The sequence below is a fragment of the Mustelus asterias genome, chromosome 9 (genome assembly GCF_964213995.1).
Source record: "Mustelus asterias chromosome 9, sMusAst1.hap1.1, whole genome shotgun sequence".
NCBI lineage: Eukaryota > Metazoa > Chordata > Chondrichthyes > Carcharhiniformes > Triakidae > Mustelus > Mustelus asterias.
This window is the reverse complement of record NC_135809.1, coordinates 81,849,729-81,870,109: the sequence shown is the minus strand read 5'-3', so window position 1 is coordinate 81,870,109 and position 20,381 is coordinate 81,849,729. Positions and strand designations below refer to the sequence as shown.

The window sequence follows — 20,381 nt, the reverse complement described above, 5'->3', positions numbered from 1 at the left end:
GGTGTGTTACATTTCCAGATGAAATAAAAATTGAGGTCCCATCTGCTCTTTCATACGGATGTAAAAGATTCCATGGCACTATTTCAGAGATGTGGAGATGCCGGCGTTGGACTGGGGTGAACACAGGAAGAAGTCTCACAACACCAGGTTAAAGTCCAACAGGTTTATTTGGTAGCAAATACCATAAGCTTTCGGAGCACTGCTCCTTCATCAGATGGAGTGGAAATGTGCTCTCAAACAGTGCAAACAGACACAAAATCAAGTTGCAGAATTCTGATTAGAATGCGAATCCTACAGCCAGCCAGGTCTTAAAGGTACAGACAATGTGGGTGGAGGGAACATTAAACACAGGTTAAAGAGATGTGTATTGTCTCCAGACAGAACAGCTAGTGAGATTCTGCAAGCCCAGGAGGCAAGCTGTGGGGGTTACTGATAATGTGACATAAATCCAACATCCTGGTTCCGCACACATGAGGACAGCCTAAACCGGGATGTTGGATTTATGTCACATTATCAGTAACCCCCACAGCTTGCCTCCTGGGCTTGCGGAATCTCACTAGCTGTTCTGTCTGGAGACAATACACATCTCTTTAACCTGTGTTTAATGTTACCTTCACCCACATTGTCTGTACCTTTAAGACCTGGCTGGTTGTAGGATTCGCATTCTAATCAGTATTCTGCAACTTGATTTTGTGTCTGTTTGCACTGTTTGAGAGCACATTTCCACTCCATCTGACGAAGGAGCAGTGCTCCAAAAGCTTATGGTATTTGCTACCAAATAAACCTGTTGGTCTTTAATCTGGTGTTGTGAGACTTCTTACTATTTCAGAGTCCAGGTATTCTGGCCAACATTTATCTTTCAGCTAACATTACTAAAACAGGTTATCTGATCAATACTTAGTTGCTGCTTGTGGGACCTTATGTGCAAATTGAGTTCAATGTTTCCCTTGGCTACAACTGTGACTACTCTTCAAAAAGTACTTAATTGGGATATCCTGAAGATGTGTAAGGTGATGATGGTCATTTTCCACTCCACTAAGATGTGGTTCTCCAAACATTGCCTCAGCTAAGATCAACTAATTCAGTTAGATTTGAACTTTAGGCCTTGATATTTGATATATCAAATTTGATATAGGTCCAATCACCAGAGTGCTGCTGGAGGATTATCAGCTCAATGAAAGACGCTCTTTGGTCTGCCCGAAACTTGCTGATCTTCCAATGCAAAAAATTGTCCTTGACCGAGTGTGAAAGACTGGCACATTCCTAGGTCCAAGACTACATGCTGAGGGATGCACTAAAGCTTAGAGCAGCTGCGGTCAAGGCACAATGGGGAAAAGCCATTATGTAAGGCCTTTCAGCCGATATAGTTCAAGGGGCTAGTAACTGGATAAAACCCTTCAGACTGTGTGTATATTTCTAACTTGTAACATTATTGAAGCACCGCAGCAAGCATCATGACCAACGTATAAAGGTTGTAATGAATTTTGAACTTTGCAATTAAAATATTGAAATATGTGTAATGTTCTCAAACCAAACTTAGTGTGAATTTTGATCTCAGGAGAAAATGTAAATATCATAGAACTTTACTGTTGTAATAATTGGAAATATTTTATAATGTGTTTTTCAGATTTTATATAAATAAAGTTTTGGAAAAAATAATCACCAGAGTGTTGTGTATTTGAAATATGACACTCAGGAACACTTGATAAATGAATGTAAGTTTTTGTGGTGTATTCTTCTCAGACCTGCTGTTCCTGTTTCCTATGCTACATCACATTGCATCACTTCCTTGCATACATTACTACAGCAGAGCTCGATAGTGAGCCAAAAGGGACAAACATATAACGCAGAGGGTGCAGCTTCTGCATGGCCAGTAAAATAAAATCTTCTTGTTCTTTATAGGGTACACTTAACCAGAAGAACTTTATTCTAAGCCTATGCAGAACAAGTTGGGGATACAGGCTAACATAATACACTTTCCAATGTCTCAGTTTGTTCTCACTGGAACAATGGAAGTTGAGGGGCAACCTGATAGAGGTTTACAAGATTATGGGTGGCATGGACAGAGTGGATAGTTGGATGCTCTTCCCTGAGGTAGAAACGTCAAGTATTAGGGGACATAAGCTTAAGATGCAGGGGGAAAAGTTTAGAGGGGGTGTGCAAAACAAGTTTTATACACAGAGGGTGGTGAATGTCTGGATTGTGCTGCCCAGGGAGATGGTGTGAGCAGGTCGAATAGTGGCATTTAAGGGGCAACTAGACAAATACATGAATAGGATGGGAATGGAAGGATACGCACTCTGTAAGTGCATATGGTTTTAGTTTAGGCAGGCATCATGATCAGCGCAGGCCTGGAGGACCGAAGGGCCTTTTCCTGTGCTGTACTGTTCTTTTGTCTTCAAAAGGAGGATTGCCAAACTTAGTGGACTGCTTTCATATTTGATTGAAGAAAGGCTAAATGGAAGAATGATTTTGCCTCTGCTTACGTAAATAATAGTCCATTCCCAGCCAGATTAGGTTCTTGACATCTGCTTTGCCCTCCTTCACCTTTATAAAAATAAGATTAAATTTTGAAGCTTTTATGTCAATAGTGTACAAGATGAAATGTGAAATCTGAACTTCCTTTCAATAAGTCGGCGAGGCCTGTAGTGCACGGTGTATTTAAAAAAATATTTTAAAATGTTGTGAAGTGTTGAGGTCTTGTGGGTGAATTGGGTATTGAAACCATGCTCCTTCTTCTCTGTAACAAATGCGTGAAAATAGCCATGCAGTTCCATGAGCAGACGGTAATAGAGTAATCTCAATTACTCTGGCCTGGCTGTCTGACTGGCTTGGTAATAACTTCCTGTTGGTGTGAATTGTCGATGTTGCGGATTCGATTGCTTTTGCCTGACTCCTGGTGCCATCCTTTGCTCTGTGTCAACTGCCCTAGGCTTGATGTCTGTAATATTAGAAATCATGGAATATGTGTGAGGTTTTTAGGCCACACCAAAGCTTGTTCCTTTGACAGACAATTACATCCCGCTCAGTAATGGACTCTAACCAGCTTATTTGACACCCGGCACGTCCTATCTGTCTTCCCAAAAGGTAAATGAGGCAAAACTCCAGGACCTTGTACCTGGTATTCTGTGTTTTAGACAAGTTGTCATGGTATCAGGGACTTTTTCTCTTTCACTCACAATTCAGTTCCCAGGAATGAAATTTCCCTTTGGTAATTGCATGAAAGGGAAGCGCTGTCCTTGTTTAAACTGTCACTGGGAAATAAGTTTAATGTTGTTTCAGGAGGGGGAGTCCTACACAAAATGTCTGCCTAGGCTGTGTTTAACCATCAATTTTACAAGCACAAAATGGGCAGTCGGGTATGATTGAGTGGAGCTGGGAAATGTGAATTTGGCTCCCTTTTTATAGCATTTTTAATTTGACAAATTTGGTATAATTTATTTCATATCTAATAGGCCTTTAAATTACATTTCCCATCAATGTTCTATTTTTTAAAGCGAGAAACTCAGAAAAGGGATCCACTTTCATAATAATTGAACATAAACTAAGATTAAATAACTTGTATTAACATAATCTCATGATGTCTCAATTTGTTTTAATAATAACCAAACTGTTTGAGGCTGAGGGGTGAAATGAGGTGTGTAAAATTATGAAGGACTGAGATAGAGTAAACGGAGATTATCTATTTATTTTAGCAGAGGTGTTTAAAAAAAAACCCCAGGGGGCTTGGATTTTAAAATAATTGGTCAAAGGATTAGAGGTGATAAGGAAATTGTTTTCGCCCAGAGACCTGAAAGGGTAGTAAAGACAAGCTTTGGCCGCACTGTTTCAAAAAAAATGTAATGCTGGCAAACATTGCTGCAAACCGTAGGCTTTAAAAGTGAAGTTTTTAGAAGAACAACATTGAGGATTGTAAGGTCTACATTTAAGATGGCCCAGAAATATCTGCAGCCTCATAACGGAATTTTAAGTAGAAATTTATTCTGAGAGTTCCTTAATCTTATTAGTATAACCTGGAATGGAAAAAAATGTGTAAAATAAGTGGAGATTGGGGCCTTCGGAAAGGGACAAACCTGTGTCACATTTATTCTTCTTGCATGAAAATGAAACTTTTGAAGTCAACAAGCAACTATTTATGGACATTAAATATAGCATGTTTAAGAAACTACAGTTTCAAAAATTTCAGTTTTTGATGCAAAATAACCTGATGCCATAAAAATGCATTCAAAGACACAAGATATATTATTTGTCCTAAAAGTGAGTGTTTTTTAAAAATCCCATAAAATATCAGCAGTATGATTGGACTTGCTCATTTTTGAGTCTGATAAGACTGGCTTACAAGCAGGAAATCCTCGTGCTATTTTGTGGGGAGGTGGGTGGGGGTGATTGGCTATGCCGATGAATGTTAGCAAACTATTATGGGTGCTGGAAATCAAAAATAAAAAACTAAAATGTTGAAAATAGTCAGCAAGCCTGGTAGCATCTGTAGGGAGAGATACAGGGTTAAGAGGACAGAAACGTTAACTCAGTTTTTCTCTACCCACAGATGCTGCCAGACCTGCTGAATATTTGCAGCTTTTATTTTATCTTAGTGAGGGTTAGGGTGTTTTGGTGTTAGTTTTATAAAATTAATTTAAACAATCATGAAATGAAAATATAGTTTATAAAGTAATCTGGGTTGCTTATGAAAGGCCTTAATCCTTTCTGCTGAATGCCAACATTATGCTTTACTTGGCATTATTTTGCTGCAAGTTTTCGGGAAACTTGGTGCAAATATTTCACTTTGGCACAGGCTTCAGGAAGGAGTGGCTGGAGCTGAGGAAAAAAAAGGGGAAACCTGGAACAGTTACTGTGCTGTAACATGATGAAATTAGGACAAAACAGGTTGAAGAAACAGATAAGGAGGGTGAAAGGAGGGTGAGAGAAGAATTGTCTGTTGGATTATGAGTTTTTTCCTGCAAACCTATTCGGGAATGCTTGAAAGGTGTGAGAGCAAATTCTGAAAATATAGCAGCAATATTTTTTTCATCTGCTCTCAGGTGGATGTAAAAAAAAAGGCACTATTTAGAAGAGCAGGGATGTTAAATGTATCGTACTATCGTCACTGCTTACAACGTGGTCTCCTCTATGTCAGGAGACCATACACTTACTAGATGACACCTCTGTTCATGGCGGCACGGTAGCACAGTGGTTAGCACTGCTGCTTCACAGCTCCAGGGTCCTGGGTTCGATTCCCGGCTCGGGTCACCGTCTGTGTGGAGTTTGCACGTTCTCCTCGTGTCTGCGTGGGTTTCCTCCGGGTGCTCCGGTTTCCTCCCACAGTCCAAAGATGTGCGGGTTAGGTTGATTGGCCAGGTTAAAAATTGCCCCTTAGAGTCCTGAGATGCGTAGGTTAGAGGGATTAGCGGATAAGTATGTCGGGGTAGGGCCTGGGTGGGATTGTGGTTGGTGCAGACTCGATGGGCCGAATGGCCTCCTTCTGCACTGTAGGGTTTCTATGATTTCTATGATTTCAGTTCACAAATGACCTCAAGCTCCCGGTCACCTGTAATTTTAATTAATTACCCTGCTCCAACACTGACCTTTTTTGTCTTCCACTCCCTGTGTTCCAATGAGACTCAGTGCAAGCTTGAGGAACAATACTTCATCCTTTACAGCCTTCTAGACTCAACATTGAGTTCAACAGTTTTGGATTATAGTCTCGGCCTGCATTTTTGTTCCTTTTATTTTCAGTGAATCATAGAATCCACACAGTGTAGAAGAGGCAATTTGGCTCATCGTGCCTACATCGACTCTGACATCTAGCCACCACATCCCCATCACCCCCCCCCCCCCCACATTCCCCATGTCTAATCAATCTCACCTACATATCTTGGGACACTGAGGGGCAATTTAGCATTGCCAATCCACCTAACCTGCACACCTTTGGACTGCAGAACCCAGAGGAAACCCACGCAGTTGCAAGAAGAATGTGCAAACTCCACACAGTCACACAAGGCCGTAATTAAACCCAGGTCCCTCGAGCCGTGAGGCAGCAGTGCTACCACTGTGCCCCATGCACTGGTTTGTTTCTTTGCTCTCTTTCTGACTGGAAAAATCCTTGGCGTTTAGATGGTAGCTATTTGTGATCCTGTAATTCACACCTCCTCTTACCACATCTTTTTGTTTCTTTACTTGTCCCACATCCACTTACTTTGGCATTGCACCATGAACCATTTTGTCACTTATTTTTCTTTTTCTTCTACTTCCCTTTTCACTGCTTAAAGCCTATTACATTTCTAACTTTTCACAGTTTTGATGAAAAGTCACACCTGAGACTGTTTCTCTCTCCACAGATGCTGCCAGACTTGCTGGGTATTTTCAGCTTTTTCTGTTTTACTTCCAATTTTCAGCATGTCAGTATTTGGCTTTTGTGCAAGTTATCCTGGTGTCCTGTGAGTGAGTGGGCAAAGAATTAGCAAATGAAGTGTCATATGGGAAAATGTGAAATTGTCCATTTTGGCGGGAAGAATAAGAAGCATATTATCTAAATGGGGAGAGATTGCAGAGCTTTGGGGTGCAGAGGAATTTGGGTGTCCAAGAATCCTTACAGTACAGAAGGAGGCCATTCAGCCCATCGTGTCTGTACTGACAACAGTCCCAACCAGCCCTATTCCCACAACCCCATGCATTTATCCTGCTAATTCCCTTGACACGAGGGTCAATTTAGCATAGCCAATCAACCTGACCTGCACATCTTTGGAGTGTGGGAGGAAACCAGAGCACCTGGAGGAAACCCTTGCAGACATGGGGAGAAAGTGCAAACTCCATACAGACAGTGACCCAAGGCTGGAATTGAACCTGGATCCCTGGCACTGTGAGGCAGCAGTGCTTGCCAATGTGCCGCCCCAAATCACAATGAATCACAAAAGGCTAGTATGTAGGTACAGGAAGTATCATTTATTGCAATGAGATTTTATTACAAAAGAATGGAGATTATGCTTTAGTTATACAGAGCATCAGTGAGACCAAATACTGCCATCTGGAATATTGTGTACTTTGATTTGATTATTGTCACACATATTGGTACATGGTGAAAAGTATTGTTTCTTGCCCACAAAACAGACAAAGATTCCATTCATAGAGTACATAGGGGAGAAGGAAAAAAGAAAGTGCAGAATGCAGTTATAATCATAGCTAGGGTGCAAAGAAAGATCAACTTAACCAAAAATCTGATAGCAGCATGGAAGAAGCTGTTCTTGAGTCGGTTGGTACGTGATATCAGACTTTTGTATCTGTTTCCCGGCGGAAGAAGGTGGAAGAGATAATGTCTGGGGTGTGTGGGGTCCTTGATTATGCAGGCTGCTTTTCCAAGGCAGTGGCAATCTGGACAGAATCAGTCTGGGAGGCTGGTTTGTGTAATGGACTGGGCTACATTCTTTGTATTTCTTGCAGTCTTGGTCAGAGCAGGAACCATACCAAATTGTATGGATGCATTCTATATATTAAAAAAAATTGTTGAGAGTCGTAACGGATATGCTGAATTTCCTTACCCTTCTGAGAAAATAGAGGCGTTGGTGGGCTTTCTTAACTATAGCATCAGCGTGGAGAGACCAGGACAGATTATTGGTGATCTGGACACCTAGAAACTTGAAGCTCTTGACAATTTCCACTTCATCCCCATTGATGTATACGGGGCATGTTCTCCACTACGCTTCCTGAAGTCGATGACTATCTCGTTCATTTTACTGACAGTATGAGAGAGATTATTGTGGTCGCACCAGATTCTCTATTTCTTTCCTGTCTCATCATTGTTTGAGATCTGACCCACTAAGGTGGTGCCATCAGTAAACTTGAAAATGGAATTGGAGTGGAATTTGGTCACACATCCATAAGTATATAAGGAGCATATTAAGGTGCTGAGGACACAGCCTTGCGGGGCATTGGCATTGAGGATAATCATGGAGGAGGTGTCGTTGCCTAGCTTTACTGATGGCGGTCTGTGGACTTGGAAGTCTAGCATCCAATTGCAGAGGGAGGAGCCGAGTCCAAGCCACAGAGTTTGAAGATGAGTTTTTTTGGAATAATGGTGTTGAAGGCTGAGCTATAGTTAATAAATATGAGTCTGACATAATTGTCTTTGTTATCCAGGTGTTCCTGGGTTGAGCTATTTAAGGAAGGATATAAATGTATTGCAAGCAGTTCAGAGACAGTTTGTCAGACTAATACCTGGAATGGGTGATTTGTCTTACGAGGAAAGGTTGACAGGCTAAGCTTGTATCCACTGGAGTTTGAAAGAGTAAGAGGTGGCTTGATTGAAACATACAAGATCTTGAGGGGTCTTAACAGGGGGATGCAGAGATGATGTTTCCTCTTGTGGGAAAATCTAGAACTAGGGTGTCACTGTTTAAAAATAAGGGGTCACCCATTTAAAACAGTGAGGCAAAATTTATTCACTCAAAGGGCAGTGAGTCTAGAACACTTCCCGAAAAGGTTGTGGAAGCAGAGGCTTTGAATATTTTTAAGGCAGAGGTGAATAGATTTTTGGTAAGAAAGGTGATAAGTTTTTGAGGTCGGGGGATACTGATTTGATGTGACTTATCCGGCTCGAAAGATGTTTCATTTTGGTGGCACAGTGGTTGGCACTGCTGCCACACAGCGCCAGGGACCTGGGTTCAATTCCCGACTTGGGTCGCTGTCTGTGTGGAGTTTGCACATTCTCCCCATGTCTGCGTGGGTTTCCTCCGGGTGCTCCGGTTTCATCCCACAGTCTAAAGATGTGCGGTTTAGGTGGATTGGCCATGCAAAATTGTCCCTTAGTGTCGGGGGATTAGCTAGGGTAAATGCATGGGGATAGGGTTTGGGTTTGATTACGGTCAGTGCAGACCCGATGGGCCGAATGGTCTCCTTCTGCACTATATGATTCTACAATTCTATGTTCAGATCACCCATGATCTTAGTAAATGTCAGAGCAGGCCCGAGTGGCTGAATGGCCTACTTCTGCTCCTTGTTCATATGTCCTGACCAATGTTCACCCCTCAATCAACATCAATTGAAATAAAACACAGTTCCTGGTAGTTGCCACACTGCTGTTTGTGCAAGCTTGCTGTATGCAAATTTACACATCGTGTAAATTTACTGCCATGTTTCTGATATTGCAAAAGTGGCTGTACTTTAAAAGAGTTTCATTGGTGGTAAAGTGTTTTGGATCTACTGAGACTGTGAAATGTATTACAGAAATATTTTTTATCACAGAGCTATACAGAGCTAAAAGTTGGATACTAAAAGGAAACCTAGATTCTTTTTTGGAAGTAACCAGCATTGGAAGAAATGTGGGAACAGCATTTGGTAGAAAGAAGGAAAAAAAATCCAATTATGTATTGTTATATTACATTTTCTGAGGCACCTCACAACCAATGATATTTTGATTTGTCCTTGCTATTATAGTGTCAGAAAAGAGACACTTTGCTCTGTCTTATTGATGTTGGTTGAACCATAAATGTTTGGCATGACATTTCTTGCTTTTCTTCTAATCTTGCTATGGGATTTTTCAGGTTCACTTGAGGGGACAGGCAGGCCTTAACTGAAAGATTACACCTCCAACATTGCTGCACTCATGACTATCTCCTCAGTCACTGCAGTAGGGCTTCAAGATACAATTTTTACCTCATAAGTGAGAGTGCTATATTTTAGCCACAGCTATCAGGAGAAAGTAAGCCCAATATATCTTGAGTAATGACCAAGAGTAATGAAAAGTTGGAGACAGTAACTCTTGTTTGGACTAATGAAATAGAAAAAAAATTTCAAGAGTTGAAGACCATATTGCTAGATCAAAAGGGAATACACAATGAATGCTAGGATGCTATGAGGAGGAACTTCTTCACACACACGGTTGTGAATCTGTGGAATTCCCTGCCCAGTGAAGCAGTTGAGGCTACCTCATTGAATGCTTTTAAGGCAAGGATAGATAAATTTTTGAACAGTAAAGGAATTAAGGGTTATGGTGAGCGGACGGGTAAGTGGAGCTGAGTCCACAAAAAGATCAGCCATGATCTTATTGAATGGCGGAGCAGGCTCAAGGGGCCCGATGGCCTACTCCTGCTCCTAGTTCTTATGTTAGGAAGTACTGAGGACCAGATGGACTTTTGGGTGCATGTCCAAAGATCCCTGAAAGCAGTAGGACAGGTGGTTAAGAAGCAAAAGGGATACTTTTATTAGTCAAGATAGGGAATATAAGAACAGGGATGTTCTGACAAAGCTGCATAAAATGCTCATTAAGCCACAGTTTTAGTACCGTGTGCCGTTCTGGTTTCCACACAATAGGAAGAATGTGATTGCACTAGAAAGGATGCAGAGGAGATTCACCAATACATTAGCTGGGCTGGAACATTTCAGCTATGAAGAGAGGCTGCTTAGGCTGGGGTTGTGTTCCTTTGAGCAGAGAAGGTTGAAGGGATCCTGATCGAGGTGTACAAAAGCATGAAGGATGTAGATAGGAAGGAACATTTCCCTTAGGTAGAGGGGTTTATAGGGTATAGATTGAAGGTAATGGGCAGGACATTTAGAGGGGATTTGAGGAAAAATATTTTCACCCAGAAGGTGGTGAGAATCTGGAACTCGTGTCTAAAAGAGCGGTAGAGGCAGAAACCCTCAAAACACTTAAGATGCATTTAGCTGAGCACTTGAAATGACATAGCTTACAAAGCTATGGATCAAGTGCTGGAAATGGTATTAGAATAGAGGTGCTTGATGGCTGACACAGACCTGATGGGCTAAAGGGCCTCTTTTTGTGCTTTAAACTCTTATCACTCCATAAAAAGAACTCTTTCCAGATCTCCAAAATTCAAACTCCTTAAACCAGCAACCAAAGAAAATTGAATACAAAACACCGAGGATACTGGAAATCTGAATTAAAAACAAAAAATGCTGGAAAATCTCAGTAGTTCTAGTATTGGATGAGGAAATGGAGGGATGGGTTGGTAAGTTTGCCGATGACACGAAGGTTGGTGGGGTTGTGGATAGTCTGGAGGGATGTCAGAAGTTACAGAGGGACATAGATAGGATGCAAGACGAGTGGGAGATGGACTTCAACCCAGATAAATGCGTCGTGGTCCATTTTGGTAGGTCAAATGGGATGAAGGAGTACAATATAAAGGGAAAGACTCTTAGTACTGTAGAGGATCAGAAGGACCTTGGGGTCCGGGTCCATAGGACTCTGAAATCGGCCCCGCAGGTGGAGGAGGTGGTTAAGAAGGCGTATGGTGTGCTGGCCTTTATCAATCGAGGGATTGAGTTTAGGAGTCCGGGGATAATGATGCAGCTATATAAGACCCTCGTCAGACCCCACTTGGAGTACTGTGCTCAGTTCTGGTCGCCTCACTATAGGAAGGATGCGGAAAAGATTGAAAGGGTGCAGAGGAGATTTACAAGGATGTTGCCTGGATTGAGTGGCATGCCTTATGAGGCTGAGGGAGCTCGGTCTTTTCTCCTTGGAGAGACAAAGGATGAGAGGAGACCTAATAGAGGTGTATAAGATGTTGAGAGGCATAGATCGGGTGGACTCTCAGAGGCTTTTTCCCAGGGTGGAAATGGCTGCTACGAGAGGACACAGGTTTAGGGTGCTGGGGGGGGTAGGTACAGGGGAGATGTTAGGGGTAAGTTTTTCACACAGAGGGTGGTGGGCGAGTGGAATCGGCTGCCGTCAGTGGTGGTGGAGGCGAACTCAATAGGGTCTTTTAAGAGACTCCTGGATGAGTACATGGAGCGTAATAGGATGGAGGGTTATAGGTAGGTCGAGAAGGTAGGGATGTGTTCGGCACAACTTGTGGGCCGAAGGGCCTGTTTGTGCTGTAGTTTTTCTATGTTTCTATTTGTGGAGAGAGAAAAACTAGTTAATGCTTTGAGTCCAAAAGATTTGTTAGGCAAGTTGTCATCAAGTGAGTTGTCCTCTTTTTCAAAGAAAATCTCGGTATTTGAGGTTGTCACATCCTTGGCTTGTATTAAGATGAAACCGAGCAGGTGGTGTACTTCATAAGTCTGGCTGTTATTAAAATGTGGAGATGCCGGCGTTGGACTGGGGTAAACACAGTAAGAAGTTTAACAACACCAGGTTAAAGTCCAACAGGTTTATTTGGTAGCAAAAGCCACACAAGCTTTCGAAGCTCTAAGCCCCTTCTTCAGGTGAGTGGGAATTCTGTTCTCAAACAGAGCTTATAAAGACACAGACTCAATTTACATGAATAATGGTTGGAATGCGAATACTTACAACTAATCAAGTCTTTAAGAAACAAAACAATGGGAGTGGAGAGAGCATCAAGACAGGCTAAAAAGATGTGTATTGTCTCCAGACAAGACAGCCAGTGAAACTCTGCAGGTCCACGCAACTGTGGGAGTTACAAATAGTGTGACATGAACCCAATATCCCGGTTGAGGCCGTCTTCGTGTGTGCGGAACTTGGCTATCAGTTTCTGCTCAGCGACTCTGCGCTGTCGTGTGTCACGAAGGCCGCCTTGGAGAACGCTTACCCGAATATCAGAGGCCGAATGCCCGTGACCGCTGAAGTGCTCCCCAACAGGAAGAGAACAGTCTTGCCTGGTGATTGTCGAGCGGTGTTCATTCATCCGTTGTCGCAGCGTCTGCATAGTTTCCCCAATGTACCATGCCTCGGGACATCCTTTCTTGCAGCGTATCAGGTAGACTACTCTCCGGAATCGGTTGCATTCTTGGACACGCGCATCTCCATTAAGGACGGTCACCTCAGCACCTCACTGTACCGCAAGCCCACGGATAACCTCACGATGCTCCACTTCTCCAGCTTCCACCCTAAACACGTTAAAGAAGCCATCCCCTACGGACAAGCCCTCCGTATACACAGGATCTGCTCGGATGAGGAGGATCGCAACAGACACCTCCAGACGCTGAAAGATGCCCTCATAAGAACAGGATATGGCGCTAGACTCATTGATCAACAGTTCCAACGCGCCACAGCGAAAAACCGCACCGACCTCCTCAGAAGACAAACACGGGACACAGTGGACAGAGTACCCTTCGTTGTCCAGTACTTCCCCGGAGCGGAGAAGCTACGGCATCTCCTCCGGAGCCTTCAACATGTCATTGATGAAGACGAACATCTCGCCAAGGCCATCCCCACTTCTTGCCTTCAAACAACCGCACAACCTCAAACAGACCATTGTCCGCAGCAAACTACCCAGCCTTCAGGAGAACAGTGACCAAGACACCACACAACCCTGCCACAGCAACCTCTGCAAGACGTGCCGGATCATCGACACAGATGCCATCATCTCACGTGAGAACACCATCCACCAGGTACACGGTACATACTCTTGCAACTCGGCCAACGTTGTCTACCTGATACGCTGCAAGAAAGGATGTCCCGAGGCATGGTACATTGGGGAAACTATGCAGACGCTGCGACAACGGATGAATGAACACCGCTCGACAATCACCAGGCAAGACTGTTCTCTTCCTGTTGGGGAGCACTTCAGCGGTCACGGGCATTCGGCCTCTGATATTCGGGTAAGCGTTCTCCAAGGCGGCCTTCGCGACACGACAGCGCAGAGTCGCTGAGCAGAAACTGATGGCCAAGTTCCGCACACCCGAAGACGGCCTCAACCGGGATATTGGGTTCATGTCACACTATTTGTAACTCCCACAGTTGCGTGGACCTGCAGAGTTTCACTGGCTGTCTTGTCTGGAGACAATACACATCTTTTTAGCCTGTCTTGATGCTCTCTCCACTCCCATTGTTTTGTTTCTTAAAGACTTGATTAGTTGTAAGTATTCGCATTCCAACCATTATTCATGTAAATTGAGTCTGTGTCTTTATAAGCTCTGTTTGTGAACAGAATTCCCACTCACCTGAAGAAGGGGCTTAGAGCTTCGAAAGCTTGTGTGGCTTTTGCTACCAAATAAACCTGTTGGACTTTAACCTGGTGTTGTTAAACTTCTTACTGTGTTATTAAAAACCAAGGAAACAGGAGCAGGGGTAGGTCATGTGGCCTGTTGAGCCTGCTCTGCCATTCCATATGATAACTAATGATTTAATTTTTAATTTTGACAGAGGGTCACCTGGACTCAACGTCAACTCTTTTCTCTCCTTATAGATGTTGCCAGACCTGCTGAGATTTTCCAGCATTTTCTTTTTTAAGTTTTAACTCAACCTCCTGCTTGCTTCCCATGTCCCTTGACTGCCATTTGCTTGAAGAATCTGGTTATCTCAGCCCTTGAAAATATGCAATGACCTGGCCTCCACAACACCCTGTGGGTTAGAGAACTCGAACGTCTTAAATGGGCATCCCCATTATTCTGATGCTATTCCCTCCGTGGTTTTAGATTTCTTACAAACCATACTAGAGACGGCATGGTGGCCGTGATTAGCACTGCTGCCTCACAGTGCCAGGGTCCTGGGTTCAATCCCTGGCTTTGATCACTGTCTGTGTGGAGTCTGTATGTTTTCCCCATGTCTGCGTGGGTTTACTCCAGGTGCCCCGGTTTCCTCCCACAGTCCAAAGACATGCTGGTTAGGTGCATTGGCCGTTTTAAATTCTCCCTCTGTGTACCCGAACAGGTGCTGGAGTGTGGCGACGAGGGGATTTTCACATGACTTCAACGCAGTGTAAGCCTTCTTGTGACACTAATAAATAAACGTAAACACTTAATCATGTATTTTTTTTGTTTGCAGTGCTCTTTGGAGAAGGAATGTTGTCCTGGGATACCCACCTGCTCATATGAAAGGTAAGTGAAATTTGAGCATTGCGTTGCCAAGTGGAGGTTGTTGAGGATTGAGAGCTGAAGGAACTAAGTGTGAATGGTGAAGTAAATTGATCAGCTGGAGGACACATTGGTGCTCAACAGATCGGTGCGCTCGTCCATCGTTTGCTGCTGTCTGTCTCAATGACGTGTGCCTGATGCTCAGCTGGCACTCTGACCCCGATTGCTCCGGCCTGGCTCTGTGATGCTGACTGACGCTCCCCGCTCGATTGCTCCCGCCTGTGGTCTCTTTGGATCCGCTGCTTGGTGGTAGGAGAGGGGTGGGGGGAGGGGAAGGGAAATGCCTCTCCCCCCAAACACCAGATACTAAACAAATACACACAACAAACAAACAAACAACACCCAACAAAGAAACAACCGATCCTCGGAACCCCGGCTGCCGCGGGCTGACGTGAATAAAGCTGGGAGGTGTGTGGCGGGGCGGAGCGGGAAGCCGGAGCTGCGGACGGACGGTAGGCCCGAGCCTGCGGCCGGGGTGAGGGTGGGGACTGCCTGGGCTCGGCGCGTCCAGTGGCCCCGGCTCGAGACGGGGATCGCGTGACCCCGCGCAGCGCACGCGGCGTCACCCCTCCCCGGGCCGGCCGGAGAGCAATGGATGGCAATGGGATGGCTGTGAGCTTGTTCTGTAGACTCTCACTTCTCCCCCCCCCCCCCCCCCACCGCAGATAGGGCCAATACCTTACTGGCTCAATACCATACAACCCAACTATTCAAACCACTTCACTCCACAGTATCCTTCCATCCCACCCCACCAGAAGTAAGTTTGAATCACGGGGGTATTGCTGTGTACTTGTATTGCAGTGTCCTGATCACATTCTGCCCTTTTGTGCAGACACCAGACAGCAAAGCCACCTGTCTATTCATAGAATCCTACAGCCATTCGGCCCATCGGGTCTGCACCAACCACAATCCCACCCAGGCCCTATCCACATATCCCTACATATTTACCCACTAACCCCTCTAACCTATGCATCCCGGGACACTAAGGGGCAATTTAGAATGGCCAATCAACCTAGCCCGCACATCTTTGGACTGTGGGAGGAAACCCGGAGGAAACCCACGCAGACACGGGGAGAATGTGCAAACTCCACACAGACAGCGACCCGAGCTGGGATTTGAACCCAGGTCCCTGGAGCTGTGAAGCAGCAGTGCTAACCACTGTGCTACCGTGCCGCCCCTATTCCTGCTTTAGTTGTTGCGTGTACCATTAAGTGGCTTGCATGTATCATAGAAACTCTGCAGTGCAGAAAGAGGTCATACAGCCCATCATATGGTGGTACAGTGGTTAGCACTGCTGCCTCTCAGCACCAGATACCCGGGTTCGATTCCTGGCTTGGGTCACCGTCTGTGCGGAGTCTGCACGTTCTCCCTGTGTCTGTGTGGGTTTCCTCCAGGTGCTCCAGTTTCTCCGCTCAGTCCGAAAGACGTGCTGGTTAGGTGTATTGGCCATGCTAAATTCTCGCTCAGTGTACTTGAACAGATGCCAGAGTATGGCGACTAGGGGATTTTCACAGTAAGTTGTTTGCATTGTTGATGTAAGCCTAATTGTGACACTAATAAATAAAACATAATGTCTGCAGTGACTCTCCGAAAGAGCATCCCGCCCAGGCGCTCCGTTCCACTCTATCCCCATAACACCATACATTTACCATGGTTAATCCACCTAACCTGCACACATATCTTCGTACAACACAAGTGTAATTTTACACTTAGATTTGTAAAGTAAGCTTTATCTTGTGTCAGAGGTTTAATCTGGTTGCTTTTGTGGGCTAGGCCCAGAGTTGTTTTTACATCGAGAAGATTCTACCTGAATTTTGTAGTAACCAGATTCCTTCTATTATATTTTCAAGTTTATTTCTTGTAATTTTTGAAGAGACATTGGGGTCAAGATGAGGCAGAATGCAGATACTCTTATGTATTTGCTGGTTTAACCTGTTTGAAATTTGTGGGCTTGGTAGTTTGGAAATAATTTTTTGAAACACAGCTTTTCAATTGGACTCACCAGATCAAAATGTGGTAGATTAGTCAGTTGAGTAAATTGGGGGATGATCAAAAAGGGTAAAATTGTAGCTCAACTTGGAATCATAAAAAAAACTTATGACATAGAGGCCATTTGGGTTATTCTTTCCATGATGGTCAAAAAAATCCCACCCTCCAGTTCTTGGCCCGTAGCCACGCAAGTGATGGACTGCAAGTGCATGTCCTAAGTATTTTTTAAAAGCTGTGAGGACTTATGCATCTGCCACCAGAGATTAGAGCTAGTGAAGAGGCAAGGCCGTGGAAGGGTTTGAAAATGCAGAGAATTTAAAAATCAGCATTGCTTAACCAGGAGCGAATGTGGATTCGGTGTCAGTTGGGATACAGGTGTAGAATTTAGGATGACCTCAAGTCAAGGAGGGTAGAATAGAGCAGATTGACCATGATTGTGTTGGAATAGTTGAGAGTTTCTGCAACAAATGAGCTGAGGCAATGGAAAAATACTGGGAGAGGCATGTACCGAATCAAAGAATGGCCATAGCACACAGAGGTTATTTGGCCCATCACATTCATTCTGGCCCTCTAAGAGCAAGTCACCTAGTTCTCTCCCCCCCGCCCCTGCAAAGCTTTGATTTGATTTATTGCCACATGTATTGGTATACAGTGAAAAGAATTGTTTCTTGCGTGCTATACAGACAAAGCATCCCGTACATAGAGAAGGAAAGGAGGTTACAGAATGTGTTAGTCATGTACAGGGTGTAGAGAAAGATCAACTTAATGCAAGGTAGGTCCATTCAAAAGTCTGATGACAGCAGGGAAGAAGCAGTTCTTGAGTCGGTTGGTATGTGTCCTCAGCCTTTTGTATCTTTTCCCCAACAGAAGAAGGTAGAAGAAAATATGTCCGGGGTGCATCGGGTCCTTGATTATGCTGGCTGCTTTTCCGAGGCAGCGGGAAGTGCAGACAGTATCAACGGATGGGAGGCTGGTTTATGTGATAGATTGGACTTCATTCACGAGCCGTTGTAGTTTCTGGTGGTTTTGGACACAGCAGGAGCTATACCAAGCTGTGATACAACCAGAAAGAATGCTTTCTATGGTACATCTGCAAATGTTGGTGAGAGTCGTAGAGGACATGCCAAATTTCCTTAGTCTCCTGAGAAAGTAGAGGTGTTGGTGGGCTTTCTTAACAATAGCGTTGGCGTGGAGGGGCCAGGATAGGTTGTTGGTGATCTGGATACCTAAAAACTTGAAGCTCTCAACCATTTCTACTTCATCCCATTGATGTAGACAGGGGCATGACCTCCACTACGCTTCCTGAAGTCGATGACTATCTCCTTCGTCTTGTTAACGTTGAGGGAGAGATTATTGTCACTTCACCAGTTCACCAGATTCTCTATCTTTTTCCTGTAGTCCTTCTCATCATTGTTTGCGATCCGACCCACTATGGTGGTGTCATCAGCTTTTCTCTTCAGATAATTTTCCACTTCTCTTTTGAAGGACTTGGTTGAATTTGCAATGCATTCCACATTGTAACAACTTTCTGTGGGGGAAAGAAATCATGTAGCTATTGTTTATTTTGCCGATCAGTTAAGTTGATGCCCTCTTGTTCTGAATCCCGAATAGCTCGGGGAGGCTGAAGGAATTCTGGGAGTGATAAGTGCACTCTCTTTATCAGGTTTATTTGATTGTTCCGATACAATGTTGTGATTATGTTGTTAAATCAGTAGTTCACAGCTCATATTATGCAAGTGTTTGGGCCAGGTTCCGTCTTGAATACTGACTTCAGTTTTGGTTACTGAGACACAAAGTAATATACCAAACTTTGAGTTGGCATAGCAGAACTAGGTAAAAATAAGGAATTTTTGTGTGATGCCAAACAGAACTGAACAATTTCATCGAGCACTATATTTTAAAGGAATCCTCAACTGTAAATGAGACAAAGTTATGAAATTTATGAAAGATAACATCAGGATTGATGATCGGAAGCGTTTTTGAACAAAGTTACTCATGACTTTCTGTATGTGTACTGGAGCTACATATTCTAATATTTGGAGACACATGGGCTCCTTTATCTTTACTAGCATTTGAGAACTATTTATTTGTTTAGTTTTATCTGACACAAGAAAATAACTGATATTGAGGGATGAATCAAAATTAATGTCAGAAGTCATAGTTTTCAATTTGTCAAGTTTATTAATGACTCCTTCGTTGCTGGCTCCACCCCCCACCCCCCCAACCTCATTATGGCTTTAATGATGTTTTTTGGGAGGTGTTGGAGAAGGGAAGATAATTCTGGTTTGTATGCCTGCTGCTTAAAGATCCTGTAACACTGCAGTCTGCAGAGCAGAAGTTGGAAGGTTGCTGGGTCTGCTGAATTATGTTAACCCACCCAGCACACTAGTTAAGGTGTGGTACCAGCCTCCATGTCCTATTCTTGCCCTTGTAATGTTACAAACTAGAAGAGAAGCCTTTGTCGCATTTCTGGAGCTGCTCTGGCTATGATTTGATGGGTAAAAGTGGAACCAAATGAAGGTATTTCCCAATACCTGAGGAGGAGTGTTATAGAAAGAAAGTGTGGTCGACCAAGTCATTTGTAACTTTAACTTAGGGCTGAAACTTAATGTAAGTTATGATTCCGTGATAGTACTCTTGCCTCTGATTTGGGAGGTTGTGGGCTTGACTCCAATCCAGAAACTTAGCTTTTGAGCTTATGTCGCTGCTTCTTGTGCAGTTCTGAAAGAATGCTGCACTGTTAGAGGGGCTAATTTTTCAATGAAATCTAATCAAGCTGCCTTTGCCCTTATAAGTTGATGTAAAGTATCCCATTGCACTATTTTTAAGAATAGCCGTAACATTCTCTTCATCCCTTAAGTGACATCATTATTTCATTGCTGTTTTGTGAGACCTTGCTGCCACATTCCTACACAAGTGACTACTGTTCAGAAGTACTTAATTGTCTAAGCACTTAATTAATGAAAGGTGCTATATAAATAAAGAACTTTTGAAGGGGTAACCAAGAAAGTAGATGAGGGCAGTGCAGTTGATGTTGTCTACATGGACTTTAATAAGGCCTTCGACAAGGTACTGCATGGTAGGTTGTTGCAGAAGGTTAAATCTCACGGAATCCAGGGTGAGGAGCTAAATGGATACAAAATTGGCTTGATGACAGAAGTCAGGAGGTGTTTGTAGAGGGTTGTTTTCCAAATTGGAGACCTGTGACCAGCTGTGTGCCTCGGGGATCGTGCTGGGTCCACTGTTACTTGTCATTTATATTAATGATTTGGATGAGAAAATAGGAGACATGGTTAGTAAGTTTGCAGATCACACCAAGGTTAATGGCATAGTGGACAGCGAAGAAAGTTATCTCAGATTGCAAAAGAATTTTGATAAATTGGGCCAGTGGGCGGATGAATGGCAGATGCAGTTTAATTTAGATAAATGCGAGGTGATGCATTTTGGTAGATTAAACCAGGGCAGGACTTATTCAGTTAATGGTAGGGCGTTGGGGAGAGTTGCAGAACAAAGAGATCGAGGGGTCCAGGTTCATAACTCCTTGAAATTGGAGTCACAGGTGGAGAGTGGTGAAGAAGGCATTCAGCATGCTTGGATTCATTGGTCACAACATTTAATCCAGG

General features: G+C 43.7%; 1 protein-coding gene across 7 annotated transcripts in view; it reads left to right on the top strand.

Annotated features, from left to right (window-relative positions):
• Positions 1-2,891: 2,891 nt before the first annotated feature.
• LOC144498775 (activating molecule in BECN1-regulated autophagy protein 1-like) overlaps positions 2,892-20,381 on the top strand; it is a 409,078-nt gene continuing 391,588 nt past the window's right edge. For 3 of the 7 annotated variants that reach the window (XM_078220425.1, XM_078220422.1, XM_078220427.1), the window contains exons 1-2: positions 2,892-3,087; positions 14,681-14,733. The gene's annotated coding sequence lies outside the window, so the exon portion shown is untranslated. Of the gene's footprint in view, positions 3,088-14,680; positions 14,734-14,993; positions 15,222-20,381 lie in introns of those variants that run through there. The other 4 variants (XM_078220420.1, XM_078220426.1, XM_078220423.1 and 1 more) reach the window with 3 other exon arrangements.